This window comes from Molossus molossus, unplaced genomic scaffold (genome assembly GCF_014108415.1).
Source record: "Molossus molossus isolate mMolMol1 unplaced genomic scaffold, mMolMol1.p scaffold_m16_p_23, whole genome shotgun sequence".
Lineage (NCBI taxonomy): Eukaryota > Metazoa > Chordata > Mammalia > Chiroptera > Molossidae > Molossus > Molossus molossus.
In genome coordinates this window covers 16208098-16222536 of record NW_023425359.1, presented here as the reverse complement: position 1 = coordinate 16222536, position 14439 = coordinate 16208098, and positions in this window count along the sequence as shown.

Below are 14439 nucleotides of genomic sequence, written 5' to 3'. Positions count from 1 at the left end.
TTTCATGTTGAAAAAAACTGAGGGGCTTGGTGAAGAAATGGAACCTGGCCCAACGTCACAAGAAAGGTGAGGAGCCCTGGCTGGTTTGGCTCAGTGGTTGGAGTGTCGGCCTATGGACCAGAGAGTCCCTGGTTCGGTTCCCGCTAGGGGCACATACCAAAAAAATAAAATAAATAAAATTTAAAAAAATAAATAAATAAAATAAATGCCCTGGCCGGTTTGGCTCAGCGGTTGGAGCGTCGGCCTGCGGTACAGAGAGGCCCGGGTTCGGTTCCCGCTAAGGGCATGTACCTCGGTTGCAGTTTGTCCCCGGCCCTGGTTGGTCGTGCGGGTGGCAGCCACTCGATGTGTCCCTTCACATCGATGTTTCTCTCTCTCTCTCTCCCTCCCGCTCTATCTGAACAAAAAATGGAAAAATGTCCTCAGGTGAGGATAAAAAAAAAAAAAAAAAGAAAGGCGAGGACAACATTCTATGAACTAGAGTATCAAACTTGGCCTGAACAGAGTTTGAGGGTCTGTGTGAAGGAGGGTTATCGGAAAGCAGAAGTGACGGTGGGAAACAAATCTAGAAAGACAGCCACATGCCAAACTGACTTTGGACTTCATCCCCAAGATGCTCAGGGCCCTCTTCCTCACTCCCCACGCCCGGTGGCTCATTCAGTCCTGCTGACACTACCTGCTGGTACTTCAATCTTCCACCTTCACCGCAATCCTACACCATACCCTAGACCAGCAGGACTCCTTTGAAATGGGCCTAGAATACCGCATTTGCTTTCTAACTGGTGCCCCTGCCTCAAATTGAGCTTTTCCACATCACTGACAGAGTAAATCTTTTAAAATCAAGTTCCAGCCCTGGCCGGTTTGGCTCAGCGGTTAGAGAGTTGGTCCATGGACCAGAGAGACCCAGGTTCGGTTCCGCTAACGGCATGCACCTCCATTGCAGTTTGTCCCCGGCCCCAGTTAGGGTGTGCAGGTGGCACATAGATGTTCTCTCCCTCTCTTCCTCCCTCTCTCCCTCCTGCCCTATCTGAAGATAAATGCAAAAATGTCCTCCGACGAGGATTAAAAAAAATCAATAAAAACATATTTATAAAAAATAATAAAATTAAATCAAGTTCCATAGTTAGGAGCATGGGTTTTAAACACTTGAATTTGAATCCCACGCGCGTATATTTTAAGGAGTCCTTAAAGCAGCAGCTCTCCCTTCCCAATTTCTCAAACACTACAGAGGTTTCATTCATTTGCCAAGTTCTCCAAAGTTTCTCCACCCTGCTGCCTCCTTCTCAGAAGCCGAGGTGTGGAGCACCAGGAGCAAACATCAGGAGAACAAGGGTGAATCCCACCGCAGCCCTTCCGGCCCCTCTGGCTGCCGGCAAGGATTGCTGGAGGATAACCGCGGCACCAACCTGCCTATGGCCAGACCTCTTCTGTACTACCAAACGCAGTCCCCTGTATCCGGAGCGGCGAGAGCAAACACCGGAAGCGGAAGCGAAGCAAGCGAGCGCTTTGTGTGAGCATGCGCAAAATCCGCTTCGGGGCATCTCAGGAGGCACGCAGACGCAGCTCCGCCCCTGACTCCTCCTTCCACGGCACAGCCGTAGCCTTCCGCCGCTTGACCCCACCCCCACACCCGCGTTCTCCACGCCCAAGTAACCCGGAAGTGACCGCGGACTTCCGCTTTCCCATTGCTTTCAGTCCCGTTTTACGTCTTTGTCTGTCCCAGCAGGGAAAATGCGAGACTTTGATGGCAAGCGGATATAGGGGCGACGGGAGGACAAGTGGATGATGAGGTAAACAGTCAAAAAAGCTAAATGTCAGTTGACCCGAGTAATCACTTGGCTCAGGAGCGCACTGCGCGAGCCTGAGAGGTGTGGCGGCGGGTGGTCCTGAGGAAACCAATCTGCATTGCCTTTTCATCGCTTTCTTCAAGTCATTTCTCTCTCTTATTCAAATTTCGCTTTGAATTTAAGGAACTCTTAACTACCTCTCCAAAAGCTGGGCAAGAATTTTTTTTTTTTCTTCTCGGCAGTGGTGATTCTGCAGACTCAGCTGGAGTCACTGTCATGAGCAAGGTCGACCAACTTTTTATGCAATAAAACTTCTTACGCAAGTAAGACGGCGACATGTGAAGGAATGGAAAGTGGACGAGTTCTAGGGAAGACCAGCCTGGCAAGGCTGAGACCCGTGGGAACACAACGTGTATCTCCAAACTGGAAGGGTGATCTGTGAAAGAAGGTCAGACTACGATTTCAAAACATCCAAGTGAACAACTAGGTAGAGCTAAGGAGTTAAAGGGAGGCGGCTCGAAAGGCAGTACGAGAATTTTGTGAGGCTGCACAAATGATGGCATAGGCCGGCAAAGGACGCCCGACTTTTCCCTAACCCTGAAAGGGAACCATTTGAGCAGAACCGGAGTCTTGTAGAGTTGCCGGAAGGGTCTAGTAGGAGTTTGTACAGGACTTCCTTGCTACAAATACTCGATTCTGCGTGGTCGTCATAAACACCTATGAGCTTGAGCTTGCAAGAAAAATTCCTTCTGTTGTTCCTTGTGTTCTAAGTCCTTGTCCTGACTCAAGCCTGTGCTCTAACTCCACTGTCAAGGCTAACTTAAGTGATGATGAGGCCCAGGAAGGCACACAAATCAAGTAACATAAATATAGGCTTCTAGTCTCAAGGCTTGGAATGGCTACATTTTTTTCCCTTGGGTGTAATTTCACCCAGACCAAACCAGAACTAATTTAATATGGCTAGAAATTCACGATCTTGCAAAAATGGGGAAGAAATGTCTGACTTAACAACAGTCTTAGATAACTCTAGGTAACAATAGATAACAGAGAAAAAGTTATGGACCAATATCTTCATATGCCCTACCTACCCCTTCCCTTTCCAACAGTTCAATTCTGGTAGAAAATGTGTTGCGTGAAGAGAGTACAAAGAAAATGACTATACTATATCGCATCCAATGGCATAAATAAGATAAAGAAATGGCATGACAAAAACACAACACAAAAAAAAACAAAGCATGCAGAAGGTTTTCTAGACTCCTATCTAGAAGAAAACATATACAGTACTAAGGAACAGAAAGCCTTTCTTACACTTTCATTGTACCACAGAGCAACTTAATGTAATTAATTATATATTTTTTAAAGCTGCAAACTTATTTAGAGAAACTGCAAACTTAGCATATTGGGATGGTGCTCTAACCAGCTGAGCAACCCGGCCAGGGCTAAGCTATTTAAATATAATTCTTGGCTTCTTTATGTTTGTCAAGAATAGTACATGTGTGTGAGATGATTATGAGAAATACACAATAAAAGCATGACAAGCACTTAATAACAAGGAGCATAATGATGACTATAGTTTACACTTTTTACTGAGGACTTCAGATTCAACTGAAATGGCAATGAAATTCTTAAATATCCTAATAAAAATCTCAGCCTCTGACCACAAACAAAAATTGGTGGGTTTTGAAATAATCACCATCCTTTTTCCTTCCACAAAAGTTCCAAAAGAGCTAGGCCAGAATTTTTTAAATTATAAAACACAATTTTAAGCTTTTTCTTTTCTTTAAAATAAGTATATGCAAAATAATGTACAGATGTATACACATATATGGTATGGATCTGATGTTAACTTTTAATCCCTGCTTTCTTGAGCTGTGCTGTCTTTAAATGTGCCTATTCTAAACTGATTTGTGCTCTAAGTGTAAAATACACACCAGATCTCAAAAGAGTCCATATACAATAAAGAACGTAAAATTTTATATTAATTACGAGTTGAAATAGTAATATTGTGAATGCATTGGGTTAAATAAAATGTATTATTAAAATTAATTTCATCTGCTTTGTTTTGTCTTTCTAATGTAACTTGGAGAAAATTTAAATTTGTAGCTGGCATTATGCTGCTGTTGGATAGCATTGTTCTAGGGAGTCAGTGGGAAATATCAGGTTTAGATCCTTTATTAGTCATTCTCTTTGATGTCATTCGTTCATCCTCTAATGTATCCCACACCATTTTCTATCCAGTGCAGATTTAAATAGGAATGAGCTCTTACACTTGCAGGGAACCCTTCTTAATCTTTCTGTATGCAACTACTCGATATCCACACTTGAGTAGTCTTCATAATGGTATTTATGTTCCTGTTCCTAATTTTATGCTGAATGTATCAATTAAAATGTTGAGGATTCAGGAGGTTAACTTTGTCTGGATATGTGATCTGTTAACGGGTCATCTGTGCTTGTACATTATCTTCAAGAACTTATTTTCTTCCTCTCAGTTCTTAGTGTCTCCTCCAGGAGGCGCTTTTGAACTGCCAAGCATAGCTTGGGAGGATGTTACTTGACACGCTGACTTTTTATAAGAAGGGAAGTGTCCAGGGTAGGTTCTATCTAAAAATGTCTCCTCTGTGACAAAGTCATTGGTTTGCTGAGACTCTTGTTGCACCATTAACCATCCCTGTTGGTTAAGACCTAGATATGTTGCCATTTAATTTTCAAACAATAAAAATGGGCAACTTTTAATATGTGACCTTATTTGCTTCTTAAAGAAACAGCATCTGGTGTTAGCATTAGCCCCAGTTTTATAGATGAGGAATCTAAGACACACAAAAATTTAAATTTGTAGCTGGCATTATGCTGCTGTTGGATAGCATTGTTCTAGGGAGTCAGTGGGAAATATCAGGTTTAGATCCTTTATTAGTCATTCTCTTTGATGTCATTCATTCATCCTCTAATGTATTCCACACCATTTTCTATTCAGTGCAGATTTGAACACAAAAATGGATGACTTGCCTTGGGTCACAGGATTAGACTTCTGATACTTAGCTCAGTCCTTTTTTTTTTTAATCTTCACCCGAGGATATTTTTCCATTTATCCTCAGAGTGGGAGGGAGGGAGAGAGAGAGAAACATCAACATGAGAGGGACACATCAACTGGCCACCTGCCGCATGACCCCAGGGCCGGGGATGAACCGCAGCCGAGGTACGTGTCCTTGACCAGAATCGAACCTGAAACTCTTCAGTCCACAGGCCGATGCTCTAACCATTGAGCAAAACAGCCAAGGCCCTAGCTCAATTCTTTTGGCTACATTTCCTGCCTCCACTGTTGTGCTGTAAGGAAGTAATTCATATCTGAAAACTGTAATGGATAAAGCCAGTCTACACTGGAAACTGAGTTGTATAGTCCCCACCCTGGAATTTGCTCTGCGTTTGTTTCAAAGCACCAAATATTTGACTTCTATGAAAACAGTGCCAAGGTAAATTAGTCCGAACCAGAAACAGGAACTTATATATAAGCTTATATACTAGTGGTAATTTCAGATGTTTGAGTTTCTTTGTACAATAGAAATGGGGATATTTGCCAAGACTAGATAAATAGTACATGCTGATAGACCTTGCCTTGTATATGACTCACTCCCAGTACCTTTGACGTGGCTCTTTTTTGGTTAATCCTAAACAGAAGATATTTTTCTTTTTCAGATAGAGTGGCAAGGAGGGAGTAAGGGAGAGGGAGAGAGAGAGAGACAGAGAGAAAGAGAGAAACATCAATTTTAGAGGGACACATTGATTGGTTGCCTCCCACACAACCTCAGCTGGGCTGGGGATTGAACCTGCAACCCAGGTATGTGCCCTTGCCTGGAATAGAACCCAAGACCCTTCAGTTGACAGGCCAGCGCTCTAACCACTGAGCAAAACCCGCCAGGGCTGACATGGCTTTTTAATTGTGGGGAAGGATTTAACCCTACTGGCCATGCTTAACACAAAACTCCATTCTCCATGGCTTCCAGAACAGGATACTTGCTTAAAATTCATTTCAAACTTAAAGTCTGATAGCTTTCTGTCTTTGACTCTACTGAGTCTTAAATTTGTGTGCTTGATTTTCATAATCTGATCCACACTACCCACCCAAATTTATCTCCCACTACTCTTTAATGTCACTCTAGTAAGATTAGGTCTCCTTACTCTCCTTTAAAATTATTTTCTGCTCTCTTTTGTCTTACCTTGCTTTCTTCACTCACCTTTTCTATTTAGGATCTAAATCCTACATACTTACCAAGACCTAACTCAAATCCCACCACCATCATTTATTTTCCTCCTTCTTTGAACTCCTTAGTGCTTAGAATTTGTACCAAAATACATTTAAGCACTAATTGTGTGGCAGGGTTCTTTTCTCTCTCATTCCTCCATTCTTACTTTTAGATCCTCACCTGAGGATATTTTTACATTTATCTTCAGACAAAGTGGGAGGAGGGGAGAGAAAGAGAGAGAAACATCGATGTGAGAGAGACATCAACTGGTTGTCACCTGCACAACCCCAACTGGAGCCAGGGATGAACCGCAACTGAGGTAGGTGCCCTTGGCTGGAATCGAACCCAGGACTCTGGTCCACAGGCCAAAGCTTTAACCGCTGAGCCAAACCGGCCAGGACTATTGTCATTTTTTAAAATGTTAATCCTCACCTGAGGATATTTTTCCATTGTTTTTTTGTTTTTGTTTTTATCCTCACCCGAGGACATTTTTCCATTTTTTGTTCAGATAGAGCGGGAGGGAGAGAGAGGAAGAGAGAGAGAGAGAAACATCGATGTGAAGGGACACATCGAGTGGCTGCCACCCGCATGACCAACCAGGGCTGGGGACAAACTGCAACCGAGGTACGTGCCCTTAGCGGGAACCGAACCCAGGTCTCTCTGTACCGCAGGCCGAAGCTCCAACCGCTGAGCCAAACTGGCCAGGGCAGGTTTTTTTTTTAAATAACTTTTTTTTAGTTTTTTTTTTTTTTAACCAGGAAATCTTTTTTTTTTTTTTTCAGATAGAGCTAAAGGGAGAGGAAGGAAGAGACAGAGAGAGAGAAACATCAACGTGAAAGGAACACATCGAGTGGCTGCCACCCGCACGACCCAACCAGGGATGGGACACTGCAACCGAGGTACATGCCCTTAGCAGGAACCGAACCTGGGTCTCTCCAGACTGCAGGCCAATGCTCTAACTGCTGAGCCAAACCGGCCAGGGCTCCATTGATTTTTTAGGTCAAGTGGAAGGGAGGAAGAAAGAGAGAAACAACCCTGTAAGAGATACACATCAATTGGTTGCCTCCTGCTTGATCCTAACTGGGGCCAGGGATTGAACCTGCCACTCAGGTATGTGCCCTTGACCAGGAATTCAACCCAAGACCCTTTGGTCTGCAGGCCAACGCTCTAACCGTTGAGCCAAATTGGCCAGTGCAATGTTGTCATTTTTTTATTTGACAATCTAAAGGAAAAGAGGTCAGTGCCCCTGACTAAAGAGTCAGGTATTGCATGTTTTTAAAATTCTTGCAGCACACTGTTTGAAAATTGCTGTTGTAGGTGCAAATTCCTTATCAGGTATATAACTGACAAATATTTTCCTCCTTTCTGTGTGGTTACCCTTCTTTTCACTTTCTTGATGATGTTCTTTGGAGCACATAAGTGTTAAGTTTTATAAAGTCCAATTTATCTGTTAGTTTCTTAGATTGCTTGTGCTTTTGTTGTCATATCTAAGAAATCATTGCCTGCTCCAAGATTTCTCCCTGTTTTCCCTAAAATTTTTAATAGTTTTAGCTTTTACATTTAGGTCTATGATCCTTTATGAGTTCATTTTTGTATGTGGTGCAGGGCAGTGTTCAATTTCTTTTATTTGCATATGGATATCCAGTTGTCCCAGCATCATGTGTTAAAAAGAATTCTCATCTTTGAAAAATATATTCCCTTGGTATACAACTCCACAGGGTCATATTTTTCTCTTAGCACTTTAGATATGTTGTTCAGCTGTCTTCTGGCTTCTATTTTTCCAACAAGAAGGCTCCTGTCACTTATTTTTGTTTCTCTGTATGAGGAGTGACTGTTTTCTCTAGATGCCTTTCACATTCTTTTCATTACCACTGGTTTTAAGCAATTTGATGTGCACTTGTGCTTGGGGTTTGTTGAACTTCTTGGATCTGTGAGTTTTCATCAAATATGGAATGCTTTTATTCACTATTTCTTCAAATATATTTTCTGTCTCCCACCTTCGCAGGGACCCCTATTACACATATATTGGAATAATTGAAGTTGTGCACACTGATGCTCTGTTCATTTCTTAGTCTCTTTTCTCTCTGTTTCATTTTGAAGAGTTTATATTTCTAGGTCTTAAAGTTCACTAATATTTTCTTCTGCAGTGTTTCATCTGCTCTTAATCCCATTTGGTGTATTTTTCATCTCAGCCATGTTTTCTTCACCTAAGTTTGACCTGGATCATTTTTGTCCACTATGTTTCTCTTTTACATGCTTATGCTTTCCTACAGCATCTTTTTTTTTTAACTTTTTTTTTTTTTTTTAATCCTCATCCGAGGACATTTTTCCATTTTTTATACAGACAGAGTGGGAGGGAGAGAGAGGAAGAGAGAGAGAGAGAGAAACATCGATGTGAAAGGGACACATCGAGTGGCTGCCACCCGCACGACCAACCAGGGCCGGGGACAAACTGCAACCGAGGTACATGCCCTTAGCAGGAACCGGACCCGGGTCTCTCCGGACCACAGGCGGACGCTCTAACCGCTGAGCCAAACCGGCCAGGGCTCCTACAGCATCTTTAACATATGGAATATAGTTCTGTTAATGTCCTTGTGTAGTAACTGTCATCTGTGTCATGTATGAAAGTTTCTATTGATTGATTTTTCTTTTCACTATGAGTTGAACTTTCTCACTTCTTTGCATGCCTCATAACTTCTTATTGGACTCCAGACACTGAGAATTTTCCTTGTTGGGTGCTGGATATTTTGTATTCTTTTAAATATTCTTGAGCTTTGTTGTGGAATGCAGTTAATTTACTTGGAAACATTTACCTTTTTGAGGCTTGTTTTTAACCTTTGTTAGAGTAGCCTTCAATCTTAAACTGCTGTTTTTCCCCCTTTACTGAGCAATCTATCTGATGCCCTGTTTATTACAGGTTTTCTACTCTGGCTGGTGGGAACACAAACTATTCTCTAATCCAGCAATTTTTCTCCTTTTCTTTTCCAGTGGTTCTTTCCCTGCCTTCTCGTAGTTCTTTACACACAAGTGGTATCATTACCCAGTTGAAGACTTGAGAGAAACCATCTGCAAGTCTCTGGAGCTGTCTCTGTCTGTTAAGTTCTCTATTCTCCACGCAGCTCTCTTTTCTCCTATGCTCTTCCCTGCAAATCCCAGCTGCCTTGACCATCCCAAAATTTCAAATGTGTCTCTTCAACTCAAGGAGATCACCTGTTTGAGTTTTCTTTCTCTGGTGTAGCCTGGAGTAAGCTGGGACAATCACAGAACTCACCTCATTTGTTCCCTTTATCACAGGGATCATTGCCTCATACTGCTTACTATCCAATCTCTGACTCATATATTTTGTCCAGTTTTTTTTTTAGATGTTTGACATGGGAGGATAAATGTGAGCCCTGTTACTTCATCTTGGCTGGTAGCCATGGTACTCAGTAAATGTTTTACACCATTCTCTAGACTCTTAAGTGGTTTCATCATTGGCAATAGACTTGGTTCTTCCTGGTAACTTCAGTGTTAGACATTCAGGTGTTCCTGGGCAGGCGCCATGGGAAGTTTACAGTGATAGATGTTACTATGCTGTATTCTATTTGTTTCAGATGTATTTGTCTTGTTCTTTTCCATCAGACTACTAATTATTTACAATCAGAAACCCTCCATATATTATATTTTGATATCTCCCCCCTAAACTACAAATTACTATTTTAACTCTTACTCATGTTTGCCCAGTGAAAATTCCATTTGAGGTGTTAACAAATAAAACACTCAGGATTTTACAGTATATGTTAAGCTTCAGTGCCACATAGTCAAATGCTATTAAAAATTAATGCTGAGCCCTGGCCGGTTTGGCTCAGCAGTTAGAGCGTCGGCCTGTGGTCCAGAGAGACCCGGGTTCGGTTCCCGCTAAGGGCACGTACCTCGGTTGCAGGTTGTCCTCGGCCCTAGTTGGGTCATGCGGGAGGCAGCCACTCAATGTGTCCCTTTAACATTGATGTTTCTCTCTCTCTCTCTTTTCCTCTCTCTCCCTCCCACTCTATCTGAACAAAAAATGGAAAAATGTCCTCGGGGGAGGATAAAAAAAATGAATGCTGATTCATCCACTATAATAATACATATGCTGGCAAGAAGAATTACCAGCACCACCCTCTTTGTGGGCAGCTAAGAAATTTTTTCAGGTTATTCACCAAACTTGTTAATATCTGTTTAAGGCAGTAATAATAATAATAATAATAATAATAATAAATGCAGCCTGGCTAGTGAAACTCAGTGATTGAGTATCAACCCATGCACCAAAAAGGTCGCCGGTTCGATTCCCGGTCAGGGCACATGCCCAGGTTGTGGGCCCAATACACAGTGGGGGGCATGCAGGAGGCAGCCAATCGATGTTCTCTCTCATCAGTGTTTCCATCTCTCTCTCTCCCTCTCCCTTCCTCTCTCTCTAAAAACCAATAAAAAAACCCAGCTGCTGTGGCTCAGTGGTTGAACATTGACCCATGCACCAAGAGGTCGCTGGTTCAATTCCCGGTCAGGGCACATGCCCAGGTTGTGGGCCTAATCCCCAGTGGGGGGCATGCAGGAGGCGGCCAATCGATATTCTCTCTCATTGATGTCTCTCTCTCTCTCTCTCTCAATCAATAGAGAAAAAAAAATTGTTTTAATAAAATAAAAACCAATAAAAAACCCAGCTGGTGTGGCTCACTGGTTAGGCATCATCCCATGGACTGAGAGGTCCGGGTTCAATTCCTGGTCAGAGCACATGCCCAGATTTTGGGCTCATTTCCCAGTGGGGGTGTGCAGGAGGCAGCCGATCGATATTTCTCTCTCACATCGCTATTTTGGTCTCTCTATTCCTTCTCTCTCTAAAAAAATCAATAAAAACATATTTTAAAAAAGGCATAAAATCAAACATTTTGAAAAATAAATAAATAAAAATCAATAAAGGAGGGGGGGGAGAGTGTAGATAAACCCACATCCAGAAAAATACAAACTAAGCAGTAACTGAGAGTTCTCATCCTTCATATAAAAGCATTTCTGAATACTAGTCAAAGAAAATATTAGTAAAGTAATATTGAAGTCATTTTGGAATTTTGCTTTTTCCACCAATGAACTGTCATTAATCTTATTCTAAATAGAAATAAGAAAAATTAAAGTTACCTTTATTTGCTCTAATATTCTGGTAGTATATAGGGAAAATTATAGTGCAACTCCTTTCACCCTCTGCAACAATATGCCTCCAATCTACAAATATCCTCCAGGTTCTGTTCCCAGTGTTAAGGGTGCTGCTGAAGGCAAGACACAATTTGCCTTGCTCTCATGTCATATTTACTCTTGCTGCTGTTCATATATGGAGGCCGCCTATAGGTTAATAGTATACTATATTTATAATATGTGAGGAATCATGGTTTCATCCACCAAATCATTTGTTGAGTACCTCATACATTCTAGACATTTTCCTAGGCACTTGTGTTATAACAGTGAATAAAAATGCCTTTATCCCATGGAACTTATATTTGGAATATAAGTTTACCTACTGACAGCAGTCAAATAGATTAACAAATGTAAGGCAGATGGTAAGTGCTCTGAAGAAAAATAAAGCAGGATGATGGTCTAGATAATCATAGTGGAAACTCTATTTTATGTAGAGTGATTTGGGAAAGCCTCTGTAATAAGATGTGGTATTGTTACAGACCCCTGATGAAGTGAGGGAACTAGTGAGCCAGGTCAGCTCTTTGTTGGAATTGTTCCAGGTTGAAGGAAAAATGCTCTGATGCAGGAGTGGGCTTGATGAGTTTGAGTGGCACTAACAGAGCAAGAAGAAAGTATTAGGAAATGGGGGTAAAAGGGATGAGCAGGGTCCGATCAAATAAGACAGTACAGTCCATGACAAAGTCATTGCATTTTACTTGGAAGTGGGATGACATAAGAAGGTTTTGGGCAGAAGAGAGACATGACCACATTCATATCATGAAAAGTCACTCTGGCTTCTATTACGACGATAGGCTTTAGGAAGGCAAGGACAGAAGCAGAAAGGACAGTGAGGAGGCTTTGCAGTCTTGCAGGTGAGAGAGAGTGATGGCTTGGCCTGCAGTGCTAGCGTAAGAGATGTGAGAAGTGGTCCAATTCTGGATGTATTTCAAATGCTTATGCTTGGTGAAAGAAGTCTGAGAAAGAAATAATATATACTGTATGATTCTATTTATATTGAATTCTCAAAATTACAAATCCATCTGTAGCCACAGAAGGATTTCTTGGAGACAGACAGGAAAGGAGAGGGAGGAATTACACAGGGGCACAAAGACTCTTTTAGGGATGATGGTAATGTTAATTATCTTGACTGTGGCAATAGTCTCACGGGTGTATACATATGTCGAAACTCATCAGATTGTATACTTCAATTTTTTTTTCTTTATTGATTTGAGAGAGAAACATAGATGAGAAAGAACATCTGTTGGCCGTCTCCTGCATGCCCCCCACTGGGTATTTGACCCACAACCTGGGCAAGTGCCCTGACCAGGAATTGAACTGGCGACCTCTTGATGCATGGATCGACACTCAACTACTGAGCCACACTGGCCAGGCAAGATTGTATACTTTAAATATATGTAGCTTATTGTATGTCAATTATACCTCAATGATGCTATTAAAATAAAGAGTGCACAGGATTGTCTGATGGATTGGACTTGGGATGTGACAGAAAGCAGTGTGAAGAATGGTTTGTAGATTTTTGACTTGAGAACCTGGAAGATAGGAATTAAAATGTCATTATATATTCAGATCGGAAAGTTGAACAGAGCAGGGTTTGAGAATGAAAATAAAGAGTTTAGATTTTAACATATTGAGTTAGAGATGCCCGTTAGACACACCTAAGAATCTAAAGCAAACAAATACATAGTAGAAAAACAGAAGAACTCCAGAGGGCACTACTACTTAAATACATGGTGACTTTATTCAATGTGCATTCTCTCCAGACAGAATGGGAACTACATTGGACCAGTGGAACACCTCACAGCTCCTATAGACAAACAACTGTGAACTTCTCTGAGAACATCCCATCTTTTCCTTTTGTCAACATTATGGATTATCTTCAACATTACCTTCTTGCTTTTAAAGAATCTAATAATTTAGGAAACCAACTGATGGGTTTGACTGTTGTTCCAGGTTGATGAATAACCTTAGCAAAACTGCAATGAGCAGGCCTTAGTCACAGACAAATGCAAAGTGCTCCAACCAAGGCCCAACATCACAGCCACCTCTCCCTGAACTGATCTGTGGGCTTGTGGCCTTTTTTAAAATTGTACATATAGATAATTCAGTTATATTGTGATTTAAACAAGGTTTTACTTACCATAGCCAGAAAATTCATGTTGCTTGGTGAAGGTTTAAAGGGTTGTGATTAAAAGGGAAAATACTACGTGGTTTGAATTTTAGCTTCATCACCCACTAGAGTTCAAATGCCTCAATTCACTCATCTCAAAAATTAAGATAGGTAGTAATAGGATCTACTATTATGAGGTACTATTGTTTTGAAGATTAAATGAATTGATACATATAAAGACCTTAGAATAACATTGGCTCCTAAAGAAAATACTGAATGTTCGTAGTTAGCTTTCTCCTACTGACATTGATTTGTTAGTCGTTCTTATGCCAGTTGGTTTGCATTAAACTGAGGGCTTCCTTAGACAATGGCCAGATATCTTGTCTTTGACCTACATATTTTCGCACACCACCCTAATACTTTGTCCAGTACCTGAGGCATGAAATGGTAGTATAAAATGGAAGCACAACACATCTGTGTTAAATTAAATCACTTCTTCCCTTATGGGTAAAGACGCAAGAATCTTAAGATCTCGGCACGGAGACCCATAGCCTACCACCTCCCAGGGCCCCTAAAAAGACCAAACCGGCCAGATGCTCTAATTTACATCACCAACGCACCAATCCACTCACTCTCCGCCTCCGTAATCAAAGGGATGCCTGGGATGAGGCCCCAAGAATCCCTGGGAGTGCGAAGGAGAGGGAGCCTCGAAACAGAGATTAAGAGGGGCAAACCGTGGGTGGGATTTCGTAGATGGGAAAAGGAGGCACTAAACCAAGAATAAGGGTTGCGGATCAGAAATAAGCTGCGGCAACCTCGCGCCGTCCCACTAACAGGCTGGCGCGAGGTGAGGGGATCCAAGGTCGCAGAGCCGGGGTGGAGCGAGTGGGGAGCGGAGACTGGAGTGGCGGTCCTTTTCCTCCGAGACCCCTTCTTCCCCTCCCAGAGCCGGTGCTGACGTGTCAGCCTGAACAACTCAACCCTCCCAGGCGCCGCCCCTCGGAGCCAGCTCCCCACCCGCCCGCGGGTCCCGCCCCGGCCCCGCCCCCTGGCGCCAGCCCCGGCCTCCTCCTCCGCGTCACCGGCTCGCCGCGGTGACCACAAC